The sequence below is a fragment of the Cervus elaphus genome, chromosome 14, assembly GCF_910594005.1.
Source record: "Cervus elaphus chromosome 14, mCerEla1.1, whole genome shotgun sequence".
NCBI lineage: Eukaryota > Metazoa > Chordata > Mammalia > Artiodactyla > Cervidae > Cervus > Cervus elaphus.
In genome coordinates, this window is record NC_057828.1 from 12470913 (window position 1) to 12492315 (window position 21403).

General features: G+C 35.0%; 1 pseudogene; it reads right to left on the reverse strand.

Annotated features, from left to right (window-relative positions):
- Positions 1–1311: 1311 nt before the first annotated feature.
- LOC122708053 lies at positions 1312–21000 on the reverse strand (annotated as a pseudogene).
- Between the last annotated feature and the right edge of the window lie 403 nt (positions 21001–21403).

A 21403-nucleotide genomic window follows, 5' to 3' on the forward strand; every position in this document is an offset into this window, starting at 1 on the left:
AGCAGTTTGTGAACTGTGCACTTCCAGATGTTCAAGCTGTATTTAGAAAAGGCAGAGGAACCAGATATCAAAATGCCAACATCTGCTGGATCATAGACAAAGCAAGAGAGTTCCAGAAAAGCATCTACTTCTGCTTTATTGACTACACCAAAGTCTTTGACTGTGTGGATCACAACAAACTGTGGAAAATTCTCCAAGAGATGGGACTATCAGACCACCTTATCTGCCTCCTGAGAAATCTGTATGTAGCTCAAGAAGCAACAGATAGAACTGATCATGGAACAACAGACTGGTTCCTAATCGGGAAAGGAGTATATCGATGCTGTAAATTGTCACCCTGCTTATTTAACTTTTATGCAGATTACATCATGTGAAATACTGGGCTGGAGGAAGTACAAGCTGCAATCAAGATTTTCAGGAGAAATATCAATAACCTCAGATATGCATACGGCACCACCCTTATGACAGAAAGTGAAGAAGAACTAAAGAGCCTCTTGATGAAAGTGAAAAAGGAGAGTGAAAAAGTTGGCTTAAAACTCAACATTCAGAAAACTAAATCATGGCATCTGGTCCCATCTCTTCATGGCAAATAGATAGATAAACAATGGGAACAGTGAGAGACTTTCATTTTTTATTTTTGGGCTCCAAAATCACTGCAAATGGTGACTGCATCCATCAAATTAAAGGTGCTTGCTCCTTGAAAGAAAAGTTATGACCAGCCTTGACACCTTATTAAAAAGCAGAGACATTACTTTGCCAAGAAATGTCTGTCTAATCAAAGTTATGGTTTTTTACCATAGTCATGTATGGATGTGAGTGTTGGACCATAAAGAAAGCCAAAAGATTGATGTTTTTGAACTGTGTTGTTGAAGATTCTTGGGAGTCCCTTGGACTGCAAGGGGATCCAACCAGTCCATCCATTCACTTCTCTTCGTTTCTCAGTCCTGAATATTCATTGGAAGGACTGATGCTGAAGCTGAAGCTCCAATGCTTTGGCCACCTGATTCAAAGAACTGACTCATTGGAAAAGACACTGATGCTGGGAAAGATTGAAGGCAGTTGGAGAAGGGGACAACAGAGGATGAAATGGTTGGATGCCATCACCGACTCAATGGACATGAGTCTGAGAGAGCTCCAGAGTTGGTGATGGACAGGGAAGCCTGGAATGCTGCCATCCATTATGATGCAAATAGCTGGACATGCCTGAATGACTGAACTGAACTAAAATTTAATTATTTCTAATGAAAAGGACAGTCATATATGTTTTTAAATAATTTTAACAGTTTTAATGAAAGCTGTTGACAAGTGACTTTATTCCTGCATCTTCTCAATTGTTTCTTTCTTATATTTGCCCTTTTCTTTTCCTACTTGGCCAGATTTGGCTTTCCCTTCCAGGATCTTTATGCAGTCTTTGTCTGGTTTCAGTCTAGTGCTAATCACCTTGCTGGTGTGAATGTCCACATGGACAGTTGTACCATTAGCCTTCTCCCGCTGCATTTCTTCAGTGTAGTTGACATATTTCTTCCTGTAAACCTGGACTACTTTGCCAATTTGCTGCCCTTTGTAGTGCCCCCTTACAACTTTTACTTCCTGAACTTCATTATCCCTTTTAGATGGGCAAGGATTGACTCTTGTACTTCTGCCTCAGCTGTTTAGAAAGAGGAGAAGACATAATTTTCCTGTGAATGTGGGAAGGCGCATTGAAATGTGTTTTTCAGTTCTTGCTTAGGTCACAAGTCACAAAGGGATTTATCTCTTCTGACCATTTGAATCTATGAAATGGAGGATGAACAGATTAAACCCCCTTCAAAATGAATGAAATTGGGCCCTATATCTTGAACCTGGAAAAAGCACAGAACTCGGGTCCAAAAAATTCTTCCAATGGCCAGTGAGGCCTGAAAGTTTTACCAAGAAAGTACCCCAAGACCATTCTTTAAGAAGCTACTCTGCCCAGACTAGACTCCATTACCACAGTCTCCCTCCCCTTCAGCTCAGCTCAGATTTCCAAGTGTCAAAACCCTCTTTCTTCTGGCTGGTGGTGCTAGGAGAAAGGTTAGGAGAAAGGCCAAGACCATCCTGGCCCCCCTCCCTGGCTACCAGAACAGTACTGGGGCACTGGGGTGAAGAGGTACCATGCCCTGAATTGATGACTGCGGATTGTATGCCTTCTCTCAGCAAACTCTTACCCGCTGGCCAGTCATGTACTTTTTTATTCTTACATATATGGTTCAAAATATAGAATATCCACAAGAAATTGAATGAAAATCACCAGGAATAATTATAAGATGAAGGTATTATTCTTAATTATGAGTTATTATAAGAAACATAGTTGATAAAATGTTTTATTTTTCATTATATGTCTTTTTGTCCTCTTATACACATTCAATATTGTATTTTACTCCTGTGTTATCCTCAATAATTTAAAGGGGAAATTTAAGTGAAATTATACCAAAGATCTCAAAATAAAAATCCAAAAGTAAAAGTGAATCATTTTTTTTTTCTTAGACAAATGGAAAGGATGACAGAATCACACATATGATAACACACACTAATGAGCTCTCACTCTGTTTGTGTCATTGACCAAAGCTGCCACTCAACTGCCTCCTCAGACATATAATTGCAGTAATTCTCTAGTAAATCCTGATGAGGAAGTTATCTTTATCCAGAGCTCTAGTGAGCATGTCGTGTTAAAATTAAAGCCGACAACGACCTTTATGTCTCAGTTCTCATTTCTCCAATAATTACCACTCTGAATCTACACTTCAAGTAACAGATAAACAAGGTTAATTTAGGAAGACACAAAGAATCTTTCTGATGTATTCTTTTTCCTCTGATAATAACTATCTAGAGGATGAGCATGCATGCTTAGTTGCTCAGTTTTGTCTGACTCTTTGCAAATGCAGGGACTGTAATCTGCCAGGAACCTCTGTCCATGGGGTTACGCAGGCAAGAATACTGGAGTGGGTTGCCATTTCCTACTCCAGGGAATCTTCCCCATTCAGGGATGAAACTTGAGTCTCCTGTGTCTCCTGTACTGGCAGGCAGATTCTTTACCACTGTGCTACCTGAAAAGCTCTACAATCTATACAATTCTGGTTCTTTTTACAACCACTAGCAATGGTCCACTTTTGATTCTCTCTCTAATGATAGTTTGTTTTTATATAAACTTAATTTTATTTGTATCTCTGTGCCTTTTCTTATGCCATTGCCTATAAGGACATTTCAATAACCCAAGTTATCACTTTTCAAGTACTCTATTAATCAGTATTGCTTTAAATATCAGGTTATGTAAAGTGCTGATCTGTGGTTCCATAGAATCCTGTACATATATCTATCTGTATTGCTCACAATATTATATGGAAATAAATCCCTTTGTGTGTTTCCCCCCTACATTTGAATTTCATAATAATAGACATTACAAATTATTACATTCTGTACTTTTCATATTTTGTCCTCAGTAGTCTGGCTACCTTAGGAAAATTGCAAGCAATAAATTGGTATATTTGAAAATAAGCCTGGAAAGATAAACAAGAAAATAAAACTGGGACTTAGAATTTCAAATTATGGAATTCCTCATCCTCTTTTCTTATACCTATTTATTTTAATTATCTAGACTTTGGCAAAGAATGTGAAGCAAAGTAAACTTTATGAAAATTCAGTTCTATGTTGAACAGACCTGTGCTCAAGTGAAAATGGGAGATTATAAATATATTGTTCCAGAAACAATTTAAATGTATCCTAATTGTTCACTGAAGGACTATTTACAATAACCAGGACATGAAAGCAGCAAAAATGGCCATTGACAGATGAATGGATAAAGATGTACATGTTATACATGTTGGCATATTACTAAGCCATAAAAAAGAACAAAATAGTGTCATTTGCAGTGACATGGAAGGATCTAGAGATTGTCATACTGAGTGAAATAAGTCAGACAGAGACAAGCAAATATCATATGATATCACATATATGTAGAATCTAAAAATATGGTACAAATGAACTTATTTCCAAACAAAAAGAGATTCACAGGTATACAAAGCAAACATGGTTACCAAGGGGGAAAGGAAGAAGGAGGGATAAACTGGGAGATTGGGATTGACGTGCACACACTGCTATATATAAAATTGACAACTAATAAGAACCTACTCTATCGTACAGGGAACTCTGTTCAATACTCTGTAATGACCATATGGGAAAAGTTATCTTTAAAAAGTGGAGATAGATATATATATATAATTGATCCATTTTGCTGTACAGCAGAAACTTACACAACATTGTAAATCAACTATACTTTAACAAAAATTAATAAAGAAAATTTATATAATCTGACCTTCTATTTATTCTTTGAATGATATAGTTGCCTTCAGGAAATATGTCTAAGTAAAATAATTCTCTAGAAATGCATTAGAAAATGAAGACTGAAAAAAATATCTGATAACACACATAGACAAACAGACAGACACACACACACACCTCACATAAATATTAGATAATGTATTAGAGTTTCATTCAAATAATATTAGATTTATTTTTAATGTAAAAATATGCTAGCAGTTTGTTTGATGTCAGTGAATATGGTGGAGTAGGTAGTTCCAAAGCGGTTGTCCCTCTACAAACACATTCAAAGTAAATGAAAATTGTCAGATTTACTTTTTTTTTTTAATTCTTAAAATGAAAAAGAAAAGTCAAAAGTTTATTTTTGTTGTTTAGTCACTAATTCAATCTGACTCTTTTGCAACCCCGTGGACTATATAGCCCACCAGTCTCCTCTGTCCATGATATTTCCCAGACAAGAATACTGGAGTGGGTTGCCATTTCCTTCTCCAGGGGATCTTTCCAATTGAAGGATCAAACCTGCCTCTCCAATTGCAGGCAGATTTTTTACCACTGAGCCACCAGGGAAGCCACAAAGGCTTATAGCAGTCAAGTAAACACCTAATCAACTTAAAAATAGTTGGGGAGTTTTGAAGTACTTGCCTTTGTCCTACCTCCCTCCTGTCTCCAAGATGGTCTTGAAATGGCATCCAATAATCCAGTTTGGCATTCTGGTCCCTTGTTCTGGAGGAAGGAAAGCTGATTTTGTTCTCAAATAGTTATTTTTATCTGTTTTAGTCTAACACTTACTTGTAGGACTGATGAAAGCACTTGTCTCTGCTTCACCTGATCGAGAACTTTCTCAGGGCAGAAAAGTGGCTACACAGAGGGCATTTCTCAAAAATCATGGAAGGCAAGTAAAGAACCCTCTGCTGCCTAGACCAAATGATTGCAATCTGAGGGACAATAAAGACTGCCAAAAGCCTGAGAGGAAAATTTGTGGAGAAAGGGTCTTTGAAGAATTATGGCATTGAAACTCTCACATGAGTATTGGGGAATATAGGAAGCCATGTGCATGCCCAGGGGAAGGTTTTTGTTAAAAACAAACAAACAAACAAACAAACCCGGGAAGACCCTAAACGTTTACCTCAGGCTGATCTTTAGGCTCTGCACAAACAGGAAGTGAAGACTAAGCAAGGTCTGTAACTGGCCACCTAAGTGTTAAAGGAGTGTTGCAACACAGAACCAATATGCAAAGACTAAGAGAATTTGGGGTTTTATTTTTGTCTCTAAACATTCAAAGGCATCTGTCAAATCAGAAGATAAAAGAAGAGAGACTGCAGCCCACACATATCAATGAATACATTCTTTACAATCAGAGGCTAGAAAACTCACTAAAAATCCAACCAATCACAAAGCAGAAAAAGCAAGAACAAAAAATTTTAAGGTGGCAGAAGAATCTAATCTGCAGAATTAACAAGGCATACTATTTAAAATGTTCAGGTTTCAACAAAAAATAATGAAGCATGTTTAAAAAAAAAAAAGTATGCCCCACACATGGGAAATTTAACCAAAATTGTCTCTGTGGAAGCTTAGACATTGGACTTACTAGAAACAGACTCAAAGACTCTACTGTGTTATAGTCACAGAGGTAAATGGAACGATGCACAGAGCTAAAGGATATCATACAATTAATGCCTCATGAATCATATGATATCAATAAAGACACAGAAACTATAAAAAATGAACTGAACCAAAATTCTGGAGCTGTAAAGTATAAAATGCACAAAATGGTGGCATAGGTTTTTTTCTCTACAAACAAAGTAATAGTAAACAAAAAGTATCAGAATTTTTTGTTTAACTCTTGAAAAAAGTCAAAGGCTCATAGTAATCAAATAAATATCAAATCAAGAAGGAAACTTAAAAATAGTTGGAGCTTTTTGAAATATTTTTAAGTAAAATAAATAAAAATCACTAGAGAGTTTCAACAGGAGATTTAAAGAACACAAAAATGTATATATAAGAGAGATCAATTGAAGCTATCCAGTCATAGGAGCAGAAAGAAAAACTAATAGAGATTTTTTAAAAAAGAAAGAAAGAAAGAAAGAAAAAGGTGAGATGTATGGAGGGAAAAAAAAAAGCACAGCATAAAAGGAGACATCAACAAATTTACTGATATATGCAGAGTAGGAGTCTCAGTGGGAGAGGAGAAACTGACAGAGTATGTGAAGACACAATAGCTGAAAACTTCCCACATGTGATGAAGACATGATTTTACACAAAGCGGATATATGACAAACTCCAACGAAAATGAATAAAACAGTAACAACATTGAGACACATGATAATTGAACTGTCTAAACAAAAAGAGAGCACCCTGAAATCAAAAGAAGAGAAGCTACTTATTACAAAAAAAGTTGTTGCCAATATTAAGTGTAAATTTCTTAGCAAAAATGATGGAGCCCAGAGGGGTAGCATTCCTAAACTGAAGGAAAAAGAAAAACAAAAAACAATAACAACAAAATAACCAATTGAATTCCTCATCTGATGAACAAAATTTAAAAATCAACTAGAAATTAAAGCAGTTTAGAGCATATGGAACTCTACTCAAAATCTTGCAATAACTTGTAATGAAAAATAATCTAAAAAGAATATACATATATATATATATACATATGTATATGTATATATATATCTCAGTTCAGTTCAGTCACTCAGTTCTGTCCAACTCTATGTGACTCCATATACTGCAGCAGGCCAGGATTCCCTGTGCAATACCACTTCCCGGAACTTGGTCAAATTCATGCCCATATAGTTGGTGATGCCATCCAATCATCTCATCCTCTGTCACCCCCTTCTCCTCCTGCCTTCAATCTTTCCCAGCATCAGGATCTTTTCCAGAGTCAGCTCCTCTCATCAGGTAGCCAAAGTATTGTAGCTTCACCTTTAGCATCAATCGTTCCAATGAATATTCAGGACTGATTTCCTTTAGAATTAGCTGGTTTGATCTCCTTGCAGTCCAAGGGACTCTCAAGAGTCTTCTCCAACATCACAGTTCAAAGGATCAATTCTTCAGTACTCAGCTTTTGTTATGGTCCACATCGCACATACATACATGATTACTGGAAAAACCATAGCTTTGACTAGATGGACCTTTGTTGGCAAAGTAATGTCTATACTTTCTAATAGGCTGTCTAGGTTGGTCATAGCTTTCCTTCCAAGGAGCAAGCATCTTTTAATTTCATGGCTTTAGTCACCATCTGCAGTGATTTTGGAGCCCAAGAAAATAAAGTCTGTTACTGTTTCCCCTTCTATTTGCCATGAAGTGATGGGACCAGATGCCATGATTTTTGTTTTTTGAATGCTGAGTTTTAAGCCAGATTTTTCACTCTCCTATTTCACTTTCATCAAGAGATTCTTTAGTTCTTCTTCACTTTCTGTCATAAGGATAGTGTCATATCTGCATATCTGAGGTTATTGATGTTTCTCCCAGCAATCTTGATTCTAGTTTGTGCTACATCCAGTCCAGCATTTCACATGATGTACTCTGTGTATAGTTAAATAAGAGGGGTGAAACACTTCTTTCCCAATTTTGAACCAGTCTGTTGTTCCATGTCTAGTTCTCACTGTTGCTTCTTGACCTGCATACAGATTTCTCAGAAGGCAGGTAAGGTGGTCTGGTATTCCTATCTCTTTAAGAATTTTCCACAGTTTGTTGTGATCCATGCAGTCAAAAGCTTTGGCATAGTCAATAAGGCAGAAGTAGATGTTTTTCTGGAGCTCTCTTGCTTTGTCTATGATCTAACAGATGTTGGAAATTTGATTTCTGGATCCTTTGCCTTTTCTAAATCCAGCTTGAACATCTGGAATTTCTCAGTTCATGAACTGTTGAAGCCTTGCTTGGAGGATTTTGAGCACTAGTTTTCTGGCTTGTGAGATGAGTGCAATTGTATGGTAGTTTGAACATTCTTTGGCATTGCCTTTCTTTGGGGTTGGAATGAAAACTGACCTTTTCTAGTCCAGTGGCCACTGCTGAGTTTTCCACATATGCTGGCATATTGAAGTGCAGCCCTTTCACAGCATCATCTTTTAGGATTTGAAATAGCTCAGCTCGAGTTCCATCACCTCCACTAGCTTACTTTCTAAGGCCTGCCTGACTTCGGACTCTAGGATGTCTGGCTGTAGGTGAGTGATCACACCATCATGGTTATCTGGGTCATGAAGATCTTTTTGTATAGTTCTTCTATGTATTCTTACCACCTCTTCTTAATATTTTCTGCTTCTGTTAGGTCCATACCATTTCTGTCCTTTATTGTGCCTATCTTTGCATGAAATTATTCCTTGGTATCTCTAATTTTCTTGAGAGATCTCTAGTCTTTCCCATTCTATTGTTTCCCTCTATTTCTTTTCATTGATCACTGAGGAAGTCTTTATTCTCTCTCCTTGCTGTCCTTTGAAACTCTGCATTCAGATGGGTATATCTTTCCTTTTCTCCTTTGCCTTTACCCTCTCTCTTTTCTCCACTATTTGTAAGCCCTCCTCAGACATCACTTCAATTAAAGAAAAAAATTCCAGATAAACAAAAGTTCAGCTGTTTATATACCTACACTACAAGAATGCAAAAGGGAGCCTTTAGGGTATAAATACAAGTACACTTTACAGTAACTTGAAGCCATACAAAGAAATAAATAACATTGGCAGAGAAAATTACATGACTAAATCCAAAAACAATCATTATATTTCTTGTTTAAAATATCTCCACTTGTATGATTTAAAGGACCAATGGACAAAATAGATATAAACTTATGTTATTGGGTATATAATGTATAAATATGTAATTCATGATGACAAAATAAAATCAAGAAAGAATCATGCATCTATATGAGTTCAGTTTCCATGTACCACTGAAGCTAGGGTGTTGTTAAACCAAATAATTTATTGTAAATGTAAGAAGCTAGTTGTAATCTCTAACAGAAGCTAATTGTAATCTCTAACATAGCCACTAAAAAATAATTTTATTATATATATGAAAGGAAATCAAAAACAAAATTATACACTACAAAAATAAACACAAAAGGATGAAATAATTAAGGAATTGAAAAGCAACAAATTATATGATATATATAGAAAACCAATAGCAAAATGGCAGAAGAATTTCCATATCAGTGATTAAATGTAAAGGGTAAAAATCTCCAATATAAGGCAGAGATTATTAAAATGGAGTAAAAAGAAAGCATGGCCTAACTATTTGCTGTGTTCAAAGGATCCACATTTTATTTAAAGACTCAAAATAACTGTAAAGTGAAAGGTTGAAAAACAATATTACATAGAAATAGTAACTAAATGAGAGCTGGACAGGCTATACCAGTATCATAAGAAATAGAATTTAAGTCAAATAATACTACAAGGGACAAAGAAGGACATCATACATTGATAACGGTGTCAATTTATCAAAAAGATATGACAAGTATATATGTATCTAATAACAAAGAGATACCCAAGAATTGTAACTTTTGAGTTTTGAATTTTGAAATTCCCTTCAGTCAATATTTTATATTTTATCCATATCAATTATCTGAAAATATAAATATCTTTTCAGTGATAAAAATGAGCATTTTTTGTTACATTTCTTAGTACTTTAAATATGAGCAAACCATATCAAGTAACAGTCCTGTGGCTGAACATTTTGTAGATAGTGTGCCCAAAACAAAAATTTATATGCTGAAGCCCTGCCTCCCATTATGATTGTATTTGGACATAATGCCTTGAAGGCAGTAATTAAAGTGAAATGAGGTCAAAGGGTGGGGCCCCTATATAATAGCATCAGTGTCATGTAAGAAGACGGAGAGAGAGACTCCAGGAGCACACACAGGGCAAAGGCTATATGTCAACACAGTAAAAAGTGTCTTTAAGCCAAGGGGAGAGGTCATGTCAGAAATCAATATTGCCAGCACCTTGATCTTAGATTTCCAGCTTCCAGAATTATGAGAAAATACATTTCTCTTCAGTAAGTCAGTCTGTGGCATTTGTATGCATTTTTCCTTAGTCCTGATATGGATAATATGTATATCTTTATGGTTAATATGTATGCCATACATACATTCCTTATTAATATAATTAAGAATTTTTAAGAGGTTGGTTGGTTTATTTAATTAAGTGAAATTTTGTGTAAATTTTTCATGAAAGTTTCAATCCAAATGTATAGCTTTAACTTACTGGAATTATGAACAGTATTAACATCAAATTTATTCCATTAAAAGAAAACATGATATAGGTCACAATTCTCTTATGGTCATCTGAAATTTTCTTGCTAATATTTCGTAAGACACTATCTATATTCATAAATATGACTTAGCTTAATTATTTTAGAGTTGTTCAGCTTAGAATTAAGATTGCTTAAAATTAATGCTGCAAAGAACAATACGGCATAGGAACCTGAAATGTTAGGTCCATGAATCAAGGTATATTGGAAGTGGTCAAACAGAGATGACAAGAATGAACATCAGCATTTTAGGAATCAGTGAAGTAAAATGGACTAGATTGGACAAATTTAATTGATATAACTATTGTATCTATTACAGTGGGCAAGAATCCCTTAGAAGAAATGGAAGAGCCCTCATAGTCAACAAAAGAGTTCAAAATGCAGAACTTGGGTACAATCACAAAAATTACAGAATGATCTCTGTTCATTTCCAAAGCAAACCATTCAATATCATGGTAATCCAGTCTATGGCAAAACCATGAATGCCAAAGAAGCTGAAGTTGAACGGTTCTATGATAACCTACAAGCCCTTCTATAATTAAACCAAAAATAAGATGTCCTTTTCATCTTCAGGGCCTGGAATGCAAAAGTAGAAATTCAAAGCATACCTGGTGTAACAGGTATGTTTGGCCTTGGAGTACAAAATGAAGCAGGTCAAAGACTAGCAGAGTTTTGCCAAGAGAACACACGGGTCACAGCAAGCACCCTCTTCCCACAACACAAGAGACAACTCTACACATGGACATCACCAGATGGTCAATAATAAAACCATATTGATTATATTCTTTGCAGTCAAAGATGGAGAAGCTCTATACTGTCAGCAGAAACAAGACCAGAGACTGACTCTGACTCAGACCATGAACTCCTTACTGCAAAGTTCAGACTTAAATTGAAGAAAGCAGGGAAAAACATTAGATCATTCAAATATGACCTAAATCAAATCCCTTGGCGATCACACAGAGGAAGTGACAAACAGATTCAAGGGATTAGATCTGATAGACAGAGTGCCTGAAGAACAATGAATGGAAGTTCATGACATTTCATAGGAGGCAGTGACCAAAACAATCCACAAGAAAAAGAAATGCAAAAAAGCAAAATGATTGTCTGAGGAGGACTTAAAAATAGTTGAGAAAAGAAGAGAATCTAAAAGCAAAGGAGAAAAGGAAAGATATACCCATCTGAATGAAGACTTCCAAAGAATAGTAAGAAGAGATAAGAAAGCCTTCTGCAGTGATCAATGCAAAGACAAAGGGAAACAATAGAATGGGAAAGACTAGAAATCTCTTTAAGAAAATTATAGTTACCAAGGGAACAACATTTCATGAAAAGATGGGCACAATAAAGGACAGAAATGGTATAGATTTAACAGAAGCAGAAGATATTAAGAAGTGGCAAGAATACACAGAGGAACTATACAAAAAAGATCTTAATGACCCAGATAACCATGATGGTGTGATCACTCACTTAGAGCCAGACATCCTGGAATGCAAAGTCAAGTGGGCCTTAGGAAACATCACTATGGACAAAGCTAGTGGAGGTTATGGAATTCAAGCTGAGCTGTTTCAAATCCTAAAAGATGATGCTGTTAAAGTGCTGTACTCAATTGCCAGCAAATTTGAAAAACTTAGCAGTGGCCACAAGACTGGAAAAGGTCAGGTTTCATTCCAGTCCCAAAGACAGGCAATGCCAAAGAATGTTCAAACTACCACACAATTGCACTCATCTCACAGCTAGCAAAGTAATGCTCAAAATTCTCCAAGCAAGGCTTCAGCAATATGTGAACCATGAACTTCCAGATGTTCAAGCTGGTTTTAGGAAAGGCAGAGGAACCAGAGATCAAATTGCCAACATCCACTGAACCATAGAGAAAGCAATAGAGTTCCTGAAAAACATCTACTTCTGCTTTATTGACTGTGTCAAAGCCTTTGACTATGTGGATCACAACAAACTGAGGAAAATTTGCCAAGAGATGGGAATACCTGGCCACCTTACCTGCCTCCTGAGAAATCTGTATGCAGCTCAAGAAGAAACAGGTAGAACCAGATATGGAAAAACAGACTGGTTCCAAATTGGGAAAGGAGTATGTAAAAGATGTATATTGTCACCCTGCTCATTTAACTTATAGACAGATTACATCATGTGAAATGCCAGGCTGGTTGAAGCACAAACTGGGATCAAGATTTCTAGGAGAAATATCAATAACCTCAGATATGCAGATGACACCACTCTTATGGCAGAAAGCAAAGAAGAACTAAAGAACCTCTTGATGAAAGTGAAAAAGGAGAGAAAAAAACTTGTTTAAAACTCAACATTAAAAAAAAAAAAAAAAAAAGAAGATGATCATGGCATCTGGTCCTATCATATCATGGAAAATAGATGAGGAAACATTGGAAACTGTGACAGATTTTATTTTCTTGGGCTCCAAATTCACTGCAGATGGTGATTGCAGCCATGAAATTAAAAGAGGCTTTCTCCTCAGAAGAAAAACTATGACCAACCTAGACAGCATGTTAAAAAGCAGAGACATTATGTTGCCAACTCAGGTCCATCTAGTCAACGCTATGGTTTTTCTAGTAGTCATGTATGGATGTTAGAGTTGGACCATAAAGAAAGCTGAGCACCAAAGAATTGATGCTTTTGAACTGTGGCGCTGGAGACGACTCTTGAGAGTTTGTTGGACTATAAGGAGATCAAACCAGTCAACCCTAAAGAAAATCAGTCCAGAATATTCATTGGAAGGAGTGATGTTGAAGCTGAAGCTCCAATACTTTGGCAATACTTTGATGCAAAGAACTGACTCTTTGGAAAAGACCCTGATGCTGGGAAATGTTGAAGGCAGGATGAGAAGGGGATGACAGAGGATGAGATGTTTGGAGGACATCACTGACCCAATGGACAAGAGTTTGAGCAAGCTCCAAGTGTTGGTGATGGACAGGGAAGAATGGCCTGCTTCAGGCTTTGGGCCCCAAAATGTTGGACACAGCTGAGCAACTGAACTGAACTGAAATTTAGTGCAGCCTATATTTTTGCATGCTGTGACTGCTTTATAAATTGAAAATTGTTATTTATCATAGAAATAAGAAAGAGCCCACAAACTTAATTTGAATTTCACTAACTTTTAGAAACCATTATTTGATGCTTTTTTAAAAAAAAATTTTTGATTTGATGACTATTTACTCTGATTATTGAGTCATTAAGTTATCTGTGCTTCATTGGATTAATTTTATAAAATTTTGGCTCTGCTTGAGTATAATTAGTTACAAGACTTTAAAATTCATTGACTCACCATCACACAACTAGGCATACACATACAAACACATGCATACCCACAGTTGCACACATACATTTTAACTATTCCATTTTAGTTACTCTTTGTTTTTCTCTTTTCATTGTTGTATAGATTTATCAGTAACCATTTCATCTTTTTTAAAGCTATTGGTTCCTGAATTATTTAATCCATTTTACAGATTTGATTTGCTTTGTTTTTGTGTATTAATTTCCATCTATAATTTAACTATTATTATTTTATTTATTTGAAGCAAATTATTAGTTAACTTTAAAAAATTATTTTGTCCAATGTTTAACAAACTTGGTCTCTTCATCTCTAACTGAGCATAGCTTTAGATATCAATTTTGATTTAAATATTATTTGCTATATAAATTGTTTTGTAGGTTTCTTTTATTACCTTATTATTGTGTCTTATATTTTATACTTCTACTATTAAATCGTTAGATTTTTATTTATGTGTGCATGTTTGTGTATTTGCTATGCATTAATGTAACTGACAAGTAATATTACTTGAACAATATATTTTATAAGAGCTTTCTTCAAGTTTTCTCACTAATCTAAAATATAAAATTATATAAACAAACTCATAGATACTGACATCACCTACATGTATTTTATCTCTAATATTGTTTATTATTTTGGTAGCTAAATATTGGAAAGAGATGCCAGGGACCCATTTAATTTCTGGAGGCTATGTTTCGAGGCATCACAGTAACAGAGGTTGGAGCAATCTTAGGGTGTTAAGGATCTCTGATACCTAGAACTCTTGGTTTGTAGACATTATTTCTAAAAGTTAATGTGAATTAAAGAAAAAACCCTTTTTCTACATTAATGCTATGACTCGTGGCACCAACTACAGGCTCAAAAATAAATAAATAAATAAAAATAGAATACCTGTATTTTCTATATCCTCGACTTCCTCCAAGTACATTTACACTTTCACAGAACTTCTAGAATACAATAAGTATCAATGAATATAGCAAATTAAAAAAAAATGTGCCCCTGGAAACAATCTAGTATACAAACAGGTATTTTGAAAATGAAAGTCAACTCACCCCCCCCAAATCAGCTCAAAATCATATGATACATTATAAGAATTTAGGTTATATGAGACTTTAATCATCTCCCAATGATTTGGGATTTTCCCATAGAGTTGAGTCTACTATCAGTCGATCAGTCTGAACTATGCAGAATGAGTCATTTTATCAAATCAGAAGAGTCCAGACTTGCAAGCTTAGTTTTGTATACCACTGACCAAATGAGAGACCATAAAGTAACTCAGGGCCACACCATTTAAGATATTTACTACTGTACCACAGTACATATTTTCATTTCATTAAAGGTGTTTATTACTACACCACACTTACATATTTTCATGTTAAAGAATGAAAAGGGTTAAATAAGTCCCAGGCATGCTCTATGATAGGTAGTAAACTAAAATTAAGACCACCTTGAAAAGAGTCCAAGTCTTTAAACCACCATTTTATAAAGTTTATCAAAACCAAGGAGAAGACCGGATCGTGTCAGTTTTATGTTCTAGAAGTAGAGTACATTCCAATATGTCTCACAGCAAATTTTGAGAAGGGCTGAACAGAGTTCAAGTTGTAAACCAAAATCTTACATCTGTATCTTTTAATAATCATGAATTAACTGTAACGAAGAAAGATTGCCTACTTAAACCACTAGATAGGTTTTCTTACTCTTTGAATGTTAATAACATTTCAACCTTTACCTTTTCTTTTACACAGACTACATCCAAGATAACTTTGACTAATTTTTTCTTTACTATGTTACAGTATTTTATAATAAATAGTCAAGGAAAGCTTAAATGAATACCTGAAATTAGCAGCAGGAACTAGAGAAGGGATAAGAATGCTTCCAAAGTCTATCATGTATCATCTTACACAACACCATTTGGTTAGGAACTTACACAAGAGCAAGATTTTCAATACTGTTAAAATATTGATGTATTTCACAAAAGGAGCTATTATAAAAAGTCAGTAATTGAGAAGGCATAATACTATTTTCAGAATAAGGGAATAAAACAGTGGCCAAAGATACTTAAATATGTCAACATATTAACCATTTAATATTTCACATAATTTCATTCTTCTACACATTATCTCATTTTCCTTATTTCATTGACAAGTCAAACTCACGTAGAGTTATGTAAAACATCCACATGCATTTCTTTCCCTTTACATAAAATTTTAATGTGATGCTGCCTTGTTCTATTTGGTACCTGGTGAGTCTAAATTATTTTCTTTTTAATTAAAGTTTTGGACTTTGGCATCTTCTTTAAAATTTTGATCCAAATAATTTTTAAATAATTCTTTTCATTTCTTTTTTTTGACTTTTATCACCTTGACAAAATTTGAACCAAAGAAAAATCACAAAGGATGCAAAATAAAAAAAATCATCAGAAATTAAATTAAGAATTAGAGCAGATAATATAAAAAGAAGAAACTTTTAAAATGCTCTAATAAAAATAATGAAATACCTTATCTCAAAATGATAATACATTTACAGTGAAACTCTTTCAATTACAATACTAACAGAAGAAAAATAAGATGGCTGTGTTAGTTTTTTTTCTCAAGTACCATAATCATGAGTTATGAGAAAAAAAAAGTTAATAGTTTAAACAGTCAACATCCATTACACAAATGTGAAGTCAGAACTGAGCCTCAAATGTGATGCAAATTCATAAAAGCAAAATATAACACAACAAACTTCCAAACCAGAAGTTACACTTAGCACTGCAAACCTATATGTGTGTGCATTTGTTTGCAATAACATATATATTTTCCTTAACACATTTCTGCGTATTTTTCCTACTAGTAGTAGAAAAATTTCTTAACATTATACAGAAGATGTTTGTCAACATATATAATTTTTTCAATGAATTTTTAAAAATATAGCTGAGTATATTTCAGCCTATTTTAGTCCCATGAAAAGACTTAAATTGTAATCATTTCAAGACAATGCATTCTATTAATATTTTTGGCTTTATAAGAAAATCTAAGTCATCTTCTAGAATACTGATTATAGTATAATGTCCATACCATACTAAATCCCACACATAAATATACACACATAACAAGACTCTAAGACTTTGAAGGTCATTCCCCTACAAATATTAAATTTAATATCTTTATATATCAGTTTTGAGAAGGTCTTTTTAATTCTTGTTATCCTTATCATGATAAAGTGAAACAGTATTTTTACTATCCATGTATAGATAAAAATGAAGAGATGCATGAATCATTTTGGTAAACACTTACAATTTGATAGAGTATAGGTTCAAAAATATGAAAACATTTACCACTTTGAAAATAATAGAATTGCCAAATTATCCACTTACCAATTTGATTTCACAGGATGTTAGAGAACAATAGTTTTTTTTTTTTTTTTTTTTTTTCATGAAATAGTCTGAAAAAAATGGGAGGAATATGTAAAAACCAAAAAGAAAGATACTGGCCCACTGGGATTCTAAAAATAACATAGCAGGCATTTCCTGCTGAACACCAGCAAACTGTTCCTGACAATTCAGATTTATATATAAAAATACTAATTAGAATACTTTCTGCAAATTAGGTAATTTTAACACTGACACCAAATCTTTAATCTATTTCCCCAAAATACAACTAAAATAGCAAACAGGCATACAGACACACATATATCCAAAAAGTAATCTACTGTGCTTTCTCTAGTACCAATACGCTCTTAACAACTGCTTTGTGTGTTTATTGCATTTCTCTCTTAATTTTTCTCTTCTCCACAAGTTTGTTCAGCACATTTGAGTCTTGTGATACTCACTATACACACTGACAAGAGTATGGATTAAGTATAGGAGGCAAGGTGGAGATACATTCTGATACACATAGTTGCAAAAATCATGACCCAGAGTGTGACACTGTGATGCTTTTCTTAAAGCCAACAACATCCAAGACACACAAACATTTGAGGATACACAATGAGTTTTTCAAATAGCTCCATACAATTATTGGTTGTTATCAACAGAATTTAGAATACAATTCTAGAGATTTTGTCCATATATAGTTAATATTTTATTAATACAATGAGATCAGATATAAAAGCTTTCATGTAAGCATTAGTCAGAAACACTGAGCTGACTGACATGTATGGTCTATGATATACTGTTGGGGCTTCCTGGGTGGCTTAGCTGGTAAAGAATCCGCCTGCAATGCAGGAGACCTTAGTTTGGGAAGTTCCCATGGTGAAAGGATAGGATACCCACTCCAGTATTCTTGGGCTTCCCCAGTGGCTCAGATGGTAGAGAATCTGCCTGCAATGTGGGAGACCTGTGTCTGATACCTGGGTTGGGAAGATCCTTTGGAGGAGAACATGGCCTCCCACTCCAATATTCTTACCTGGAGAAAACCCATGGACAATGGAGCCTGGCGGGCTACAGTCCATGGAGTCACAAAGAGTTGGATATGCTTGCACGTGATATACTGTTACAAAAATTCAAACATTGGTCTACTAGATTAAATATTAACACAGAAGGAAATTTTGGTCTACTCTTATATCTGCTTAAGGATTTGGAACTAACAGTACATACATACACCACATTGAGAAAACAAAATAATAGAAAGTTAAAGCTTTGCTAGAAGACAAAAAAAGTCAACAAATGCTTGGATGTCAAGCATGTATTTGTCAAAGATATATTTCATTTTGCATACAGTGATGGCAATACTGCTAGCTACCTGCCTCTATTCAGGATTAACATCTTCTGAAATAATACTTACAAATATTTGTTTTGCAAAGTAATTATTAGAAGCTTGTCTCATAAATATGTTTATATTTTGTAAAATTTCCCTCTTCAAATCAGGCCATCTGGGATAAAATGCTGTATCACATTATATTAATAAACTGTGAATTTATCACGCCTTTGTTACATAGTCTATAATTCAAATAAAAACATCTACTCTCAAGGTGTTTTGAGTACTAAATTAGCTAAAGAGGATCTGGTTTATAATCCAACAAGATAATAAGCTTCAAAAAATCTTATCCCCAATGCATTTTCCCTATCCCATTTTGGCTATGCTTGACTTAGAAGTTTGCAAAAAATTTCATAATTTGTTCTACTGAAAGTAAATTCTCATTTATTATTATTCTTATAAACTTACTTGAAATACCATATCTATTTTTATGTCAATGTATATATGTCTTTTTATTTTCCAATGTTAAGAAATAAAAGCTTTTTTTTTGTTACAGACATAGTTTTCTATGATAAATTAAGAAAAATACATATTTTTTCCCAAACTCATTTGAAGTACAGCCTTAATGGAATTAATTTTTCAGTTGTTGCACAGATTTTTTTTTTTTTTTTTTTCGAGAACAACAGAGGGACTTTCAGTTTCCAGTTCTGCCTATAAAGAGCTTGGAAGTTATCACACTACCCTAACAGGTAAAATACTGAACAGGCTGGAAATCAACAACTCTTCTTGGATAAAAAGATAAACACAGGAAAAACTACTACCTTCAGGACAGGAGAGACAGACAGGCAAATTCACAGAGGCAAGCACGTCTTACCAGAGCAGAATCTAGGGAGATGAACCACTGCAAGAACCAGAACCAACATAGGAAAATCTGTACTGTAATTGATGAATTGCTGGAGGTTCCCTGCAGACAAGTCTCAGAGTTACAAACTGTACAAGATGGTGAAATTTACCTCTAGGGGCTTAACCAGGTTCCCATTGCAAATATCAGAGAAAAGTCCCTTCCAGTTTCTGTCATGAGGCTGAGGAAAGGAACCATTTTGAGAGATGCCAGAACATTCTGTTCTGCTTAATAAGGCCTGTTTGCAGGAGAAACTAGTTAACCAGAGCCTAATCCTCTCAGGGTTTGATCAGAGCTAAACTGATTTGGAGGGTCTTTCCTGGTGGTTCAGAAGTAAAGAATCCACCTGCCAATACGAGAGACACAGGTTCAATCCCTGGGTGGGGAAGACCCCCTGGAGGAGGAAATGGCAACCCAGTCCTGTATTCTTGTCAGAAATCCCATGGACTGAGGATCTTTGCAGGCTACAGTCCATGGGGTCGCAAGGAATCAAACACGACTTACTAACTAAACAACAAAGGCGATCATAGGACTACAGGATGCTTTCTCTCCTCTCATACCTCGCCACTACTTTACTAAAGGTCTATTTACAGAAATTTCTTTTTACCGGTACATCACATCTGGCAATATGAAAAAAAGACAATGGATACTAAAAGGCAAAAAAAAAAAAAAAAAATTAAAGAGACAGAGCAAGCATCAGAACCAGGCATGGAAGGGGCATTGATATGATTAGACTGTGAATTGGAAAGGAACGTGATTAATATGCTAAGGACTCTAATGGATAGAGCAGATGTATGCAAAAACAGATAAAATATAAGCAGGGAAATGGAAATTATAAGAACAAGCCCAAAGTAAATGACAGAGATAGAAAACAAGAGGAGAACAGAAACAAAGACTGTCTATGATGGGCTTGTTAGGTGATTGTGCATGGGTGAAGAGAGACTCTCTGAGCTTGAGAAGGTATCACTAGAATCCTCAGAACCTGAACAACAAAGAGAACCATGATGAGAGTCTCCAAGGATTTTGGGACAACTACAACAGATATGCATGTAAACTTCAGAAAGAGAAGACAAAGAGAGAGAAAGAAGGAAAAAAAAAGAAAAACAGAAGAAATATTTGAAACAAAAATTGATAATTTCTCCAAATTAATATCTGACACAAGACCAAAGATCCAAGAAGCTCACAGTGTTGCCAGAACTTCTCCAAGTATTTAAAACCCTGTAACTCCCACCCTTCTCCAGAGTTTAACATAAATCTTTGAGTAAGGGGTCCTCAGACAAGAAAGTAATCTACAAAAAACCCACACCAAATGGAACCAGCTGGGACCAAGATGGCAACAAATCTGACCTGCCACAGACCCTGTCTCTTTATACATGGTGCTACTATATTTGCATATTAAAGGACATACATATCAGTAGCCAGGACCAGACACTAAGTAACACAAAAAGACAAAAATTGAGGGGCACCCAGTCCCAAGAAAAAGCCCTGAACCTTCCCCACAGACTAATTATCATGTCTCCCCATCATTAGCTTCACTCTTACCCTTCCGCCATTTGTCTCTACTCTTTATAATTAAATTACTCTCTCCAGGTGGGAGAAGTTGATCTTTGAACTTAGTTTCTACTCCTCCATTCTTTGAGTGCTGAATAAAGTTTGTGCTGTATTGATCTCAGTTTCTGTTTTGTTGTTTACCTCCTCAAACTAGAAAGAGAAAAGAACCTTCCCTCCCACTCAGAGGCTGGGCTAGACCTGAAAACAAGGTCCATTAAACTCAATTCAGTAACAAGAGAATACTAAGAAGGATAAATTTAAAAAAAAAAAATTACACCTCAGCACATATTTTTCAAATTATACAAAACCAAAAATAAGCAAAAATCTTCTAAAACAAGGTAGAGGAAAAATGCATTTTCCTTAGAGAAGAACAAAGAATAACATACAACTTCTCTTCAGAAAATA